The sequence below is a fragment of the Rissa tridactyla genome, chromosome 4, assembly GCF_028500815.1.
Source record: "Rissa tridactyla isolate bRisTri1 chromosome 4, bRisTri1.patW.cur.20221130, whole genome shotgun sequence".
In the NCBI taxonomy this organism is placed as follows: domain Eukaryota; kingdom Metazoa; phylum Chordata; class Aves; order Charadriiformes; family Laridae; genus Rissa; species Rissa tridactyla.
This window is the reverse complement of record NC_071469.1, coordinates 17,317,332-17,332,867: the sequence shown is the minus strand read 5'-3', so window position 1 is coordinate 17,332,867 and position 15,536 is coordinate 17,317,332. Positions and strand designations below refer to the sequence as shown.

Here is a 15,536-nt window from a genome sequence, read left to right as displayed (position 1 = left end):
GGGAAATAAGCACTCAGTTATGAATTTCAATATGAATAGTATTAGGTAAGAAGAAGATTGGACATATGACTCAAAAAAGTCCACCTGAAAAGTAGATTTGAAGTGCTCTGCTTCCTTTATATTGCTGTTATTAATATTGATAGCTCATCCACTAGTGACAGCTTTTGTTTGAGGCACACTGTGAACACGTCTCCAAGCCTGAGCATTTCTGGGAGCAGGTCTCTGAGTCCCATGAACAGTATTAAGGAGTTGCATAATTGTAAACCATGTCCACCTTTGACACATTGAGCTTTCCAGTAATTATCCATAACTCAGCGCACTTGGGGAACGGATATCCCACAGCCCCCATGCCCTGAAGTTTTTATGCACGCTAATTGTTAGTAATACCCTTTGTTGACCTCCTATACAATCCTTTTAAATTGTAGCTGACTACCTAAAAGAATAGCTTTTTAATAATTCAGTTTTTTTAGTGGTACCTTAGGGACTATAGACTCCAGGCTGCAGTAAGGGTTGCCCTGATGGAGTCACCATGACTGGCCTTGGAAAGAAGGAGCCTGAGCCCTCATGGCACCTGCCATCCCCACAGGAGGGCTCCGATAAGCATGGTCCTTTGCAGGATGAGAGGATTTGGGATAGGCCCAGGGTGGTGGGGGAAATATGGTATCAGGTACACAGAAACACAAATGAGAAATTCACTTAATTGCTTTAGCTAAAGCTCTCAGAGATCTAAAGCCATGACAAGAGGACATCGCTTTGGACAGGTGTGCAGTTACGTCATTCGCAAGCAGGCCACATCTTCAAGGTCAGTTCTCGCCTTGATATTTTTCTTTAAAAAGAACATATTAAAGAGCAACATTACAGCCTCATACTGCTATCTAAATCACATAATGAGATCATATTCCCTTTTAATGGAAGGCTCCTACTTCAAGCTTTAATGACATTTAAAAAAAAACCCAGACTACTGCAAGCCTCACATAGAAAGCCTGATGGCTTTCTATGACATCCACCTCTGCCTTTATATAATTAAATCTGGAAAAGATTGTGCCTTGGAGCTACACTCCCACCACACAATTATGAGGAAATACCAAGCTAATTTTAAGACCTGTTTTCATGCCTGATAGTGTCCTCCTGACATTATTCTCTTGTTTGTGAAATATTGCCCCCTTGTAACAAAGTAAAACAAAACCAGACTTACATATCAAGTCCCGTTGAGGCATTTTCAGACTCGGGCTCAAAAGGGAACTTTTCAACACGGCAGTAAGGCAAGGGTAATGGTAGGAAAGGATGTTTACAAGTCAATTTAGCGAGAAAACAAGGGCTGTTCAATTTCACAAAGATGTCCCAGAATCAGTTCCAGATTATTGATGTCATGAGCATCCACCCTCCCAAACATGTGCTCACAAAGAATGAAATGGACAATTCTAAATGCCAAGAATTTTAGACAAGTATATTTCTACCTTCACCTCCTGTATAAGCACCAACTATATTTCCACCCGATGTCTTTGATGCCAAGCCCACTAAATTATAGCCAACTTGGCTCATCTGCTTATGAAGCACAACTAAGTGATGGAGAAATGACCACAGCCCATGGCACGGTGTTCCAATCATGCTGAATTTTCTGCTCAACTTCTTGTCAGATTCAAATGGGCTCTGTAAACCTCAGGGGCCTTCACAAGGAGGGCTAAATAAACAAGACCAAATAAATTTTAAGGAAGTGCATCTATTTTTGAAAAGATCCTTATATGCCCCTGTTTAGCTTTTCAGGCTTTTGGGCACGGTACTATACCAAGACCTGCTGTACAGTGGTTTAAATTTAGCATCCACCTATACTTCCTCTGATACAGACACTCTCCCTGAAATTCTACAGGAAATTAAGATACTGTGTATTTTTACATAAACTTCACTGTTTCTCAGAGACGAGAGCATCAAGCTCTTCCTTCAACAATAGTTGAAAGATGGCACTGCAGTTATTTCGGTCCTAGATTTTTAATTAAAAATCTCTGTGGGAGGAAGGAAACTAGACAACCCACAAAGAGCATTTAGGGTGGAATTTATGCTGTGCCAAATGAGCCCAAAGGACTCAAACCGTGCACAGGCTGATGCAGCACGCACAATGAAGCCCACTCTCAGCCTCACTTCTCGAGCTGAAAACCTTTCTGGACCTACCTCGCTCTTTCCTTCTCTCCCAGTTTATCCATGACTTAGCTGGTGAAAACAAGCAGACAGGATAAACTCTTTGCACCAGCGCTTTCCTTTGACTGAGCTTTAGGCATGCAGGTGAAAGAACACACCCACATCATACAAATTTAACCGTGCATTTGTCTTTGCTGATCTCCTCCTACCTGTTCAAATAATACTATCTCAATGTTTTTGCTTGTGACTACTCTGGTACTTATACAACTGTCCCACTACCAGATGCCTCTGTGTGCCGGGCATAAGCCAGACAGAAACTCTTTGTGTGAGCTATCAGCCATAAGCTAAAGCCCTGGAGAATCCCAGCAAGAAAGCAGTTATGATGGAGTGTGTGTTTTGCCTCTGAATTCATTTCAATGAAAAAGAAAGGTCCCCAAGTGACTTAAAAGTGCTTTGTTGCGATTGCAAGCTTCCTTTTTAAGACCATCTAATACATTTCAGTGGTAATTAGTTGGAAACACCTGATACCAAAGACCTGAGTCACCTTTCTCTCATATTGCTTTTATACTGAAATAGTACCGATGGTGACAGTGAAATTCCTCTTTGCTGATGCAAGTGCAAGCCAAGGCAGGACCCAGCTCCCGATCTTGTGGGCAACAAACCTCACAGTACAGCTCTTGACAAAAGACAGCAAATCCGAAAGCCATGGAATTCAGAAAGAGGACTCTTCTCATCACTTTAAAGCTAACCTATACTGACACCAGCTTTTTTGTCACTGAATGGAAAGATCCAAGCAAAAATCCCAAAGTGAAACAAAACAGTACTGCTTCGCTACAAACTCTCCTTGCTACAAGCACTGACAACTGGAAATACAAAGCGGGGGTCAAAAGCACTCCTGCCTGGATGGAGGAGAGTGCAAAGGAAGGATATGGAGAACAAGGGGCACCTGCAGACCCCCATCTATAGATTTATGGATCACACTGACCTTCAACAACTCCATGTCTGAAGTGTAAAGGTGGCTTTAAACAAACAAACAAAAATCCCAGCTTCCCACACAAACATGAGCTGAGGCCTGGCATAGAAGGAAGATCAGGTCCTCAGCGTCCAGACTGGCCCTGGCTGAAAGGAAGCCAAACACAATGCAGCCGATTCACAGCATTTTCTTTATCGCAGCGCTAAGAGCAGCCAGACAATGCTTTCCAATACAGACCACAGCAATTTATCACAGAGAGACAGGAGTTAGCAGGAAACACTCCCATTATCTCTGCTTCGAAAAGGAAGTGGCGAGGAGAATGGCTAAAAGGTGACAGACAGATTTTATGAGGCTGGACTTCAGCCCCGCTCAGGGCTGACCAGCTCATCTTTTCCATATCAGAAAAAAAGTGATAGCCTTCAGCTGTGTGGGTCTTACAAAACAGGAGTTAGAGCTGCTGCACTATGACTTTTCAAGAGAAACAAACCAAGACAAATGAAAATATTTCAATAGCAACTGTGCTGCGTCAGATCCCCAGGCTGTGTAAATCAGGGAAGTTTTGTGGCCCCCTTACCAGGGTGATGGTGACTTACAGCAGCGAGCACAGGGCTGGGCATCCAACAGGTAGAAGAGAGGCAATCTCAGAGAGACCTGCAATGCCGTAAGGAGGCGGCAGAGGAGAATGAGAGCCCATGGTGCTTTCTGGCAACTACTTGGTCTGTATTACAAAAGTCGGCTTCAAAGTGGTTGCTGCCTACAAGCTCCAAACACAGACGAGTTTATAAACACAAGAGCCCAGATGGAAAAGATTTGAAAGGTTTGGGAGGGTAACAAGGGAAGGAATAAACAAATATCTCTGAAATGAAGTAAGGAAGCACTTAAAATGGCAGAAGGCTAGATGGTCTGTACAGACTTCGTGGTGCCTCTGAAAGGTACAAAACCTTTAACATCCCCTGGCTGTGTGTACATACCAAATTCCCCTACAGGGCATAAACACAGACTGTTTTTACCAGCTGCCAGTAATAAATACTATTGCCCAACCATTAGCAATCAGTTGGCACAGTAACCAAAAGTGTTAGGAGCTGTACAAACATGTAATAAATAATTGCCCCGCCTAAAAAAGCATATTGGGTTTCTAACCATTTCAAGCAGTGCTTGGACCCAAATATATTTGCTGAAGAGCAACAGATCACACCAGCTACTGTCTGAGTGAGGCAGGGAAAACTAAAGAGCCTAACATTTTAAAGTCTTCCCCTTGATCAGGTCAGCTCATTCAGTGTCTTTCCCAGCAAAATTAATCTTCTGCTGCAGTCATCTCTTCATCTTTAGGGAAATGTATAAATACAGATATTAATGACTTCTCTCCTGTGCAGCTCACAACGCACCACCACAGACATCAGTGATGCAATTGCTGTAAGGATGACAGGGTATTTTATAATGAACATTTTCATATCAGGTTAAAAGTGGAGGTGACGAGACCATAAAAAGGAGCTTTTCAACACCGCTCACCAATGGATTCTGCGGATTCCTGTGGGAGCGGGGCTGAGCTGATACTGCTTCTGTCTGTTGATCTCACATAAACTGTCCTGATTGCAAGCCTCACTACCAAGAACTGCAGGCAAGGACCTGTCTGATGCCTCTGCCTCTCCTTCCATGGCTGCCAATGTTGCTGGACCCTTTAAGGAGAAAGATCAGCTGTTGACAGCCTGTAGCTCCCACGCGATGCAAACAGAGCAGGCATGAATCAGCCCAGGGAGAGAAGTAATCTAAACCAGCAAAACGACTGCCACAGATCACTTTTCTCCTAGAAAGAAGCAGCAAAGACCAGGGCGAGCTGGATGCTAGGCTGGGTTACAGCCCAACTGCAAATTTGCCCGAGGTCAGCTGCTTGCTCTTGACGAACGTATGCCAGTTCTACCGACTGCTGCCTGCCCGTGCCACCCCAACAGCCCCAGCAGCACCCAACCGCAGCCCCTGCCACAGGCAAGAGCCCCAGCTCGCTCAGGGGAGCGGCTTCAGCCACCATTGTCGGAGTCACAGGAGTCAATGAGCTTGTGGAAAAAACCAGCAAAGTTTTCCTCCTTGCTCTACAAAACAAGCTACTTGCAGGTCGGAAACCTGTTTCCAAAGCAGCGCTCAGTCTGGACATAATGAAGCCAAGAAACGCAGCACTGAAATGGCACTCACAATAAGCAAAGGTGGGAATTAAATGAGATGGAGGTGACACTAAGTCACAGGAGGAAACTATTAGGTTCTGTGAACATTTATTTCCCCCAACAGCCTGGCAAGGTAACTGTGCCAACAAGCAGCACAATAAAGCATGCTCCTCCCAGCAAAGCTTTGCAGTCCCCTAACAGCATCGGCTTCTCCTCCCCACAGACTCCTTCACTTCACGACCACCTGCCTTAAAATAACCTCTTATCTTGCAGAAGAAAAGGGTCATATGGGTTTATTTACTCTGTGGTAGAAGAAAACCAAGACGTTTTAGTTTGGTCCCATGTTTCCAGATGCCTGTCAGTCATGTGCAATTAAGGCAGTTCCCCCCCAGAAGCCCCTAGCCTGGTGGTGGCACTGCTTTCCCCCAATTACTCTGAGTAGGAAGTGCTTAAATAGATTTCTCTTTTGCCTGCAAACACTAAGGGTCTCTCCTACATGGCTCTCACTACAAGGCACATACCCATCATCTAGATTAGCAGCAGTACTGGGAAAAAAATCAATAAACCATGATATTTGGGATTATAGTGTATGATCGGAACTTTTTAAAGTTTCTCTCTGTACCTGTTGCCCGTTGATCTCCAGGCTGCCGTGCCCTGCCAATTACTGAAGTAGATGGCCACAGATACGAATGCCAAGTATTTCACAGCCACCAGGCACTCACTTTGCACTGGCACAAGTGGCTTTTCAGGACCCAGATTTTCAATGTTGCTAGAACACCTCTGTATTTCCCTGCCAGCTCAAAGGCACTTCCAAGTAAACATTACTGGAATATGCATCTCTGCCACAGCCCTCTTACATGCCAATATGCTGCAAATAAAAACAAAGGTCAGCAACCAGTATGAAAGTGAATAAAGTCTTACGTACTTAATTTAAAAATAAAACAGAGCCATGACTCACATGACTCACAGCCATGACTTTATAGCCAACACACTGACCACTTCTTAGTTTCTTAATTGTGAATACATAACAACAGTAACACTAAGTCTTTCCACTGTACCTCCAGTCACAAACACAAAATTATAAATACACGGCATATTAAACACTGGCTTGTCAAGGAGTTATTGAGGCAGTCTGCAGACCAAGACTTGTTCTATACATAATTTTGTACCAGTTCACCCATGTTAAATTACAAGTACTATTTGCTGGTTTATTTTTGCCAATACAACAAAAGTGTGGATGTAGTCAGAGCCAAATAAAAGTGCTCTATACTGGAACAGCTTGTTCTCCTTTCCCACAGGGGAACAAGCTACACTGGTATAAGCATGTTCATACTGGCATACCTGAATTTGCACTAGGGCAGGGTTAGATCAATGTTACAGAATGGTAGTTAAAAGTAGTGCAACTTATTTACATAGGCAAAACCTAATTTTGTAGAGGATTTGCTCCTGATCTTGAAATTGCTACTAAAACTCCTAATTCTACAAGCAATCTAGACACAGAGCAGACTTGGGCTGATCAGGATTTTAGCTGAATAAAATATACCACAAATCAATACAGACCGCTGAATAACAATAACAACAACAACATAAGGAAGAGCCACACTTGGCACACTTTCATGTGGGCTCTCACTAATAAAGCCTGTCTAGGGAACTCCATCTCTTTAGGTAGGTGAGAAGTTACCCAAGTTGTTCAGCAGCAAAGGGCAGTAAAATGGCCAACTTCGTTATATCAGACCAAACTCCTGAAAATTTCAACTGATGAAGGAAATCACAGGATGCCACTGCCACAGCCGCTTCTAGCAGAATTCAAGCCTCAAGGGAGCTGAATGCCTGTGTTTCTGAGCAGACAGGCAGAAATGCAAATAGGGTGTTCAGGTACTTCTAAATCCATTATAGACAATTCCTGTCAGTCAACAGTTCCCAAAGCATAAGGCTACAAATGTTCAAAGAACCCACTACATTTGCATGAGACTGTGTCCAGCCTCAGAGGCAGGGGGACAGAAACATAGAAAGAAGGGGAGACCAAAAGGAGGAGAATGAGAGATGAGGGGAGAAGAGGAGGGCAGGTAAAAAAGGGAGAGACTGAATGAAATAAAGCTTTAAAGAGCTATAGGAAAGTAGGAAGGCTGGGATCAGTCTTGGGGAAGGAGGAGGAAAGGACACTCACCACAGTGCTCGCTGTCTCAGATGCCAATCACTCTCCTCTCCCATGCGACACCTGCATTCCGAGCTGCCGTCCCTACCCCAGATCCTCGCTGCCTGCTACGGGCACAAAGGCTTTCTGGTCCCCTCCTGGATGCTACACTCCTCCAAGCTGCAGATCAGCACAAGACCCAGAGAAGACACCCGCACACAAAGCCTGTGCTCCAGGGGCACATGGCAATGAAACACACCTCCCACATGCTGCCAGCACGCTGTCTACGATCCCAGCTCTCGCTCGGAAAATCAGAGCGACTCTCTAACCACGGTGACTGTGGAAGAAAATCCTGAAAAGAAGTGCAGTGTGATTCAACCCAGCAATATGTCCAAAGAAAGCCTGAAACAATAGCGGTGATGGGTGTGATCTGCCACTGTTTGTCAGGGGAAGTTCAAACTGCAATGCCCATCAACAATAATTTAATTGTCAGCACTGTTAACAGTTTCATTCCTGATCAAAGCAGATGTGCAGCACTAAGAAAATTAGAGCCAGTTGCAGCCACTTATCAAAGTGCACAAGCAATATGTAATCTGCAACTCTGTGACAGACTCTATTCCTGTCACACACAATCTCTCGCTAAAAAGAGATTCACTAAATCTTTGGCTTCTTGTGCCAAGTGGCTTCTTGGCACACAGAATCACTGTACAATCAGAAAAAAAAACCAGTTGACTCTCTTCTGTAATTAATCTGTACAGAATAAAGTAAATCCTTGCAACAGTGGGCTGCTGGTGGTGGAAATCACCCAGTGATTCTGCACAGGGCTCAGATACACCCAAGTTTGACAAAGATTTCTCGGCTGATGCAGCTGAGCATAGTAGAAGCATCATTCCCTAAGCTGCACAGAACCTAAACCTGCCATGCGGAGGCAGGTTTGCCAAGCACAGGCGCAGACGCTAGGCACGCTAGCACAGTATTACAGCTTCAGCTTTAAAAATAGTCCCATAGATGTTGCTAGCTACAGTATCCCGTAGCGATTGTACACATATTTTAGTAGGCAAGCATGCTTAATTACAGCCCTGCTTCTTCCTGCATCATTCTGCATCTGGAAAATATCCAAATGCTTTTCCTTCGTGGGTTTTCCCGATATTGCTAAATTAAGCAATAAGCACAAAACACACACCTCAGCCAAAGCTTGCTCCCAAGGCTATTTGTCTTGCTGCTGTTCTCTGCAGCATGGGCTCTTCCCTTGCCCTCACGCGCTCTCAGAGTGAAGGAAGAGTTTTGCAAATAACATTGATATGTGCTGGTGTCACCAGCTGCAGTGTTTCAGCCTGTGTCTTTTTGTATACAGTTTTACAATGACTTCTCTGGGTTTGTGTCAGATCAGACTCCTCCAAGACATCTGGCATGATGTGACTGAAAACAATATAAACTAAAAAGGTTTGGAAGAACTCCCACTTGTTGCACTGATTTCTCATGAATAACTGATATTCAAAATGATGGAAAATTAAGATGACGGTGATAATAGTAACAATAAGAAGCCAGCACTTCCAAGATATTTTACACCTTACACAGTACTGGGCAAGCAAGGATTAAAAATGTATGCATAAACACCACCTTCTACACTTGACAGTACATAGTTTGCTGAAGCCACAGCGTCTTGCTGAGACACGAAGATCTTTTATTAGATCAGAAATTTCAGCTATCGGAGACACTGTCGCTGCAGGAAACTGTTGAAATTGTCCTGGGAGGCAATGCTCATGTGCCAGCCAGCACGAACACCGCCGGGATCCTAACACCACCGCCTGGAGAGGAAGTGATACACCCTGTCAGGGCCCCGTGAAAGGAGCGATGCTGAGGCCAGGGGTCCGCATCCCCTCTCCCCCAAGGGTCTGGGAGAACCAGGGCGCCCAGAGACACTGCCTATGTGTCCTGGGGTAACCAAGCAGGGAGGGAACTACGCGGGGTGCACATTGTGCACAGAAATGAGTCCAGCCTCATATAAGTGGGCAGAAAAATCCTGCAGTAAATTCTGTCAGTATGTGACACAAAGAGTGGAAAATAATTCTTTTTTTATTGCATGTACCAGAGTTGATTTGGGCAGGGGGCACAGTAAACCCACCCAGTGGGTTTGGGGTCTGGGAGCTAGTGTTCAGACAAGAGTTTTTCTCTCGCTTTCTGACAGTTATTAAGGGAAGCCTCTGTGGTTGAGTGTTACAAGCCGAAAGAAAAAACTGGGATGAATGTGAAGGGAAAAAGTCACAAGCAACTGGCACTGCAAGGGGTCTGAGGTCTCCATCGAGGGGATGCAGGCAGACTCCTGGCTGGGACCAACACCCTGAGGCCATGCTAGCTGTGAAGGCACAGGGGCTTTTCGAGGGCACAAGAGACAAGGAGCTGCCAGAAACAGTTCTGTCCAGGAAAAAGATTTCATGGTCTGTGTGTGTCCCTTCCAGCCCTATGTTTCCTTTGGTTCGTAATTCCCCCATTTTCATTGCCCAGTGCTGCAAAGTTAAGTCAGTCTTTCAGCACTTGCTGAGGCTGTTTGGCATTTGCAGCAACGTCAGCAAATCCAACAGTGTCGCAGACGGTCACCTCCGAGAGAGGGTGGGGAATTTTTGAATGGGTAGATGCAGAGGCAGCTCTAAGCATCCCCTTCTCTGTATTGAACCACCAAATGTCACAGCAACCTGGAGGCTCCCCACAAATAGTTTTGGAGTGTGGTTTGCCCTTCGCAGCTATGAGAGTCCATGTAGGACGTGAAACTCTGGAGAGGGGAACTGCTGATGAATTGTGAGCAATGGCACATCTACCTCTGCCACCTCAGCCACACCAAGAGGAAATTCTCAAATTTCTTCCCAGAAGGAAGGCATTATACCGCCCTTCCAAGGTGTCCTGCCTCCTTCTTACACAGCCTAGTTCAGCATTAATACCATAACAAAACTCATTTCTGCAAACTGGTATGTGGTTGCTTTCTTGGTAGCTCGTACCGCTCAGCTGGAGTTGGGTCAGTGGTGACTTGCTTGGGGCCAGTGCAGACAGGATCAGTCTTAACCTTCTTCATCTTAAAGAGACTTGCTTGAAAGTTGTTTTCCATGTGCCTGGTAATCACATTCCCACTGTTTCTTTCTTTGTTTGTGCTCCATTTTTGCCAAGCAACAGTTTCCTTCCTGTACTTGGAAAAGCATGTCTGGGTCCCCGAGCTTAAACCAGGTGATTGTCTTTACAAGTTTGGCTGGACTCTTTGTCTTCCTAAAAAGCAGGCAAAATATCTTGATCATCAAAAAAACCACAACCAAACCCCAGTCAAATAACCACTACTAAATGCTGTTTGTTAGAAGAAGGGCATGTGCAGCTTTACGCTGCTAAATTAAGAACGTAAAACCAGATCTTAGAGCAGACTCCCACACCTAAAATCCCTATAAATTCTGTTGCTTGCAACAAATCATTGGCCTGATCAATTTAGAACTAGAAATAAACTGAGCTGGGGCCTGAATTATGCAAGGAAGTTCAGCTCCCACACAGCAGCTCATGGTCCAGTAGTGAAGCTGCCTTCGAAGACATTACAAATCGGGAAGAGCTTGTTAACTGGACTCAGCACGGTCCCGCCTCAAAGTCTACATTGGCCCTTTTCCTCTGGGCATGACTTACTCAGCCAAAGACAATGCCAGAGTAACGTAAAACACAGCTTCTTCCTATGACTGAAGTAGCAAAGGCCCAAAGGCATCTCCCTTTGTGTCTTCTGATTTCCTGGAAAAAAAGGCACACCTTTTTCCTTCAAATTCCTCTGAATTATGGAGCAGAGCAGCCCTTAACCCTCTTCTGACCAGGCAGTGGGACGCAGGCATTACTGGGGGAGACTCCCTACTTCCCCGCTCAGCCCTCCAGCCCCAGGAGCCTTTGGCCATCCCAATGCCATCCCAGGGTAGAGATGCCATGAGGTCTTCTCCAGCTGCTCTGGCAAGGAGAGCACAAATGAGCCTACCGGGCCTTCTCCTGATTGTACAGTTTCCATGGTGTATTTGTAGCTCTAGAAAAACCAAACCAAAGCAAACAAACAAACCAGAAACAACTTATTTTTCTTTTTCATTTTAGACCCAGAATCCTTTTGAAATATCATTGAGGTGAAAGAGGTTTGGGTTTTGCATTTTCTTGTGGTCATAGAGTGCAAACACACTCGTATTGACACAAAAGAAACATGCCGGGCTGTACAGTGCTGCTTTTTCATTAAGCAATATGAAGAGGAGACAGAGGAAGAATTGCTTTCTGGTGTACACTTGTCCATGCTTTCTCACTGCTTCCAGCTTCCAACTGCACATTTTGGAATGACATAGGCTAGCTCTTGGTTTCTAGTAAGGAGCAGACTAAACCATTTCATATCCAGAATTTTGATAAAGAAAAAACTTTTCATTCTAAATTCCTGTTCTCAATTATTCTTAGAATATCTTTCATGCTGCACCTTCTTATGCTATTTTCAAACTAAAGCTATTTTTTTTAAACAAATATAATGAATTAATCTTTTTTCTTAAACTGCTTCCAAGATGCTCTGTAAACGGGGTCAAGTCTTAACCAGCTCCCCCCAAAAAAGAAAAGAAACTACCATTTCAGTTTTCCAGAAAATACATCTTTTACTGCTATGGTTTAAGACAATTCTACAGGTTGTGCTAGTGGCTTTATCAATACAGCGGCCAAACAAGTCTCCTGCTATTTCCCCAATTCCATACACTTATCTCAAGCCTCTCCTATATTTAAAGTGTCTACCACAGTTTTTATTTGACATTCAGATACAGCAAGACAACTACAGGTATAAAAAAGAGGTCATAGAAATGAAATAAAGTTCGGATAAGAACTTCAGCAGTAATGGCACTTAACAAAAAAAGTATAATTTATCCCAATTCTCTCTTTTAGTCCTATTTCTCTCAGTTGTGTGTGATAACAGCCTGCTTCTGTGGCTTCACTGAAGTCACTCCTGATTTACACCGGTGACAAGGAAATGGGCGTGCAGACATGGCAGCACAGCACCACGCTGCCAGGTGCTCCCAGCTGCCCCAAGCCCCGGCTGGGAGAAGGAGCTCCTCCAGGAAGGGTCTGCACTCTCGCACCGAAACCCTCACAGCTTCGCTTTTGAGGAAGCCCTGGGTCAGAGGGAGCCAGCTGGAGATACGCCAAGCCTCCTTTCTTATGCTAACAGTCCTACATGCTAAAGAGCGTCTTTTGCCTCAATATCACCCTTTTTCTGGCTGCAAATTAATAGGGCCACAGGAAGTGGGTTATTGACAGTACTGAGGCATGCTTGCTGCTTTATGCAAAGTACAGCTTTGATGGGGTGCTGCTTTTCACCAGCAATGCTGCTGCTGTCATCAAGTTAGCTCATGTAAAGAAAGTAACCTTTCTAAATCACGGCGCTCTTGTTCCTGAGGCATAATAGAATTAGCAACAGCACCGATCCCATAACCAGGTCTGAAAAGGTGACTGCGGGCTTTTCTGTGAATGCAGTCCCCTGAAAGAATACAAATTCAGAACTTGGCTGATTTGTAGTATTAATGTCTATTATACAATGCAGGAATTTCCCTGTCACCACCACTACCAATGCATGTGACGCTTTGCTATGTCGCTACAGAGCTGACTTTGAGACTTTGAGAGGAGTCGAATCTTCCTGCCTTCACAGGGGCTCCACTGTACCTAAGCAGTAAAATAGTGTAGTAACAAGGTAGAAAAGTGAGAAAATGCAAGGCGTTATGAACTAGCAGCAATGAAAGGATCAGATTAGAGAGGTACCATCTTGGAGATTCACAGACAGATACTTGAAGATACTTTTTTTTATAAAAAGGGAGAATGAAAGAATTACAGCCAGTATTTCTTGCAGTTCAAATAAACCAGGACCCCAGAAGTCAGCCATGCAAGGAGAGATAGCCAGAAAAGCATCTGAAAATAAAAGCTATTAGAAAATAATAGGGAAGCCTCAAATGGCAGCAATGTGGGAGAACTAAGAACAGCAAGAATATGTTCACCAGCCATGCCTCTAGGCAAATTACTCTTCCCAGGATGTTTCTGGCTAACAGGCTAATCTTGGAAATACCTTTTTTACATTCTCTGTGCCTTCTTCTGGGAACACAGCTATGAGAAATAAGCCTGCTAGAATGTACGGGTAAGTTTGGGCCTTTGAGCCCTAGTTTAGGAGGAAATGGAAACCTTCTTCCAAATATGTGATTAGGTCCCGTGATCCAGGAAGAAGCAAGAAGATAGCTGATGTGTGTTTATAAATCTTGCCACATCTGATGGCTCCTTCCAAACTCTCCATTAACAACTTGGTGAGTGTCCAGTAACAGGAGGTTTTCCAGGGCCAGGACACTGAGGAAATACCGCTCTGTGAAACATGTGCTATTGTAACAATATTCCCAAATAACACGATACTCTCAAGAAAGGATTTGTGCTTGCCACCCAGTTAGCCTGAATCACTGCCATGCTGCCAATAAATGACAGTGCTTTGGTTTTGGAGGGTTGTTTTTTTTCCCTCAGTTTAATAAACAAAAGCTGCAAGGAGAAGTCTTTCTCGAAGGCAGACTACAAAACTACGGGAAGAAGAAAAGAATAGGAGGGAATTTGTCTTTCAAAAGTAAAAGACGCCACAGAACTATAAACCAAAATGCAGTTGCATGCCCGCAAAAACCGGCAAAGCTCTTTAGCCAAGCTGGAAGGTACCAAGAGCCCAGTGATGGATCCTGCAAGACTCACACACGTACAGAAACCTCTGCAGCACCCATCCCGGTCTCCAGGAATTACAGCAGCAGGGTTAATTCACAGTGAGCAGGACTGTGCTGTCAGAGCCCTACAAAGATCAGCCCCACATCAGGGGCAAACAGGGGAAACGTAGATGGGCAAAAGTCCAGCTACTGCCAGCAGGAAAGAGACAAGGAGGACTGGCAGCCCCAAGAGCTGCCGGCTTGAGAACCAGAGTAAAATGGCCATGGCTGGGCGAGTTCAGTGAACCACGGGCAAATGGGTCACTAAACGAGGTGCTCATTCTGTTGAAAATCAGGGCAGAGGCTACTGGAACCCATTTCAGAACCCACTGCTCCCCAGGGCAGAGTGAAGGCAGGACAAGGGTGCTGCCCACCCACCCAAGTGGCCTCCTTTGCTCCCGGCAGCTATAGAGCACTAAAGGAGGTTTAGACTGAAAAACTCCATATGGTGAAACATGTGTGGGCCGCTACAGGGCAAAGTAAGCTTTCTAAACACGCTGAGCTATCATTATTATGTGCAATCCTGAATTGTTTGTTGTAACTTCAGTTACTGAAACAGGTAGGAAAAAGATCACCCCTTAGTTTTACACATACTGTGAGAAAAAGCCAGCAAAAGGGACGAAGAAATTGTTTTTCCTTGTTGCCTATTATGCAGGAGCTGAACTCTGACTGACTTCTGCAATTAAGAAGGGAGAATGAAAAAGTGCTGTTTATTAAATTGTGACCTTGCCTTCTCAGCAGTGTCAGCCTGCTTCCATGAAACAGTACATCTCCCAACCTTTGGAACGGTTTTGTTCCAATCCGATCACTCATTTGCAAAAATCATAACTGCATCCACAGCTTTGGTCCATTTTCAGATTCACACAGTGCTTGGTGCCAACGCATTTTGTTCTAAGTACTTCTTTATAGTAGCATACCACAGAGGACTTCTGATAAGAAATGGGGCCACTGAGGATGAAACTGCACAAAAAAAGGCTCTTCTTGGTAAGATTTATTCAAATTTAACAAATTCCAGCAAAAGACAAATGTATCCAAACCTTCAGAAGCTCAGCTTTCAAATGTTCAGATGCTTGTAGTTTTGTATCAGAGAACTTGGGAGACTGAAGTGATTTTGATGCCTCCTAACATGACTTGGATACTACTTTACACAATAAAAACCACATACTTCATACTACATCAATAACTTGTTCAACGGTCAGTTTTTTCAGCACAGACAGTGCTGACTAGTTGAATGTATTGGGCACACAAATTAAACTGCCCATTAGGCTTAATTTGCATCAACTGTAACTGCTTAAAGATGTATTTATTATCCAGAGCTACATAAAGATACAGTGTTTCACTAAACTAGGAAGGAAGGAACACCCATAAAAAATAAACAACCTTATTTCTTCCAA

General features: G+C 44.3%; 1 protein-coding gene across 6 annotated transcripts in view; it reads right to left on the bottom strand.

Annotated features, from left to right (window-relative positions):
- OSBPL5 (oxysterol binding protein like 5) overlaps positions 1-15,536 on the bottom strand; it is a 140,940-nt gene that overhangs the window by 74,174 nt on the left and 51,230 nt on the right. The window contains exon 1 of one of the 6 annotated variants that reach the window (XM_054199325.1): positions 7,430-7,722. The exons of the other annotated variants lie outside the window; for them this stretch is intronic. The gene's annotated coding sequence lies outside the window, so the exon portion shown is untranslated. Of the gene's footprint in view, positions 1-7,429; positions 7,723-15,536 lie in introns of those variants that run through there. 6 annotated transcript variants of the gene reach the window in all.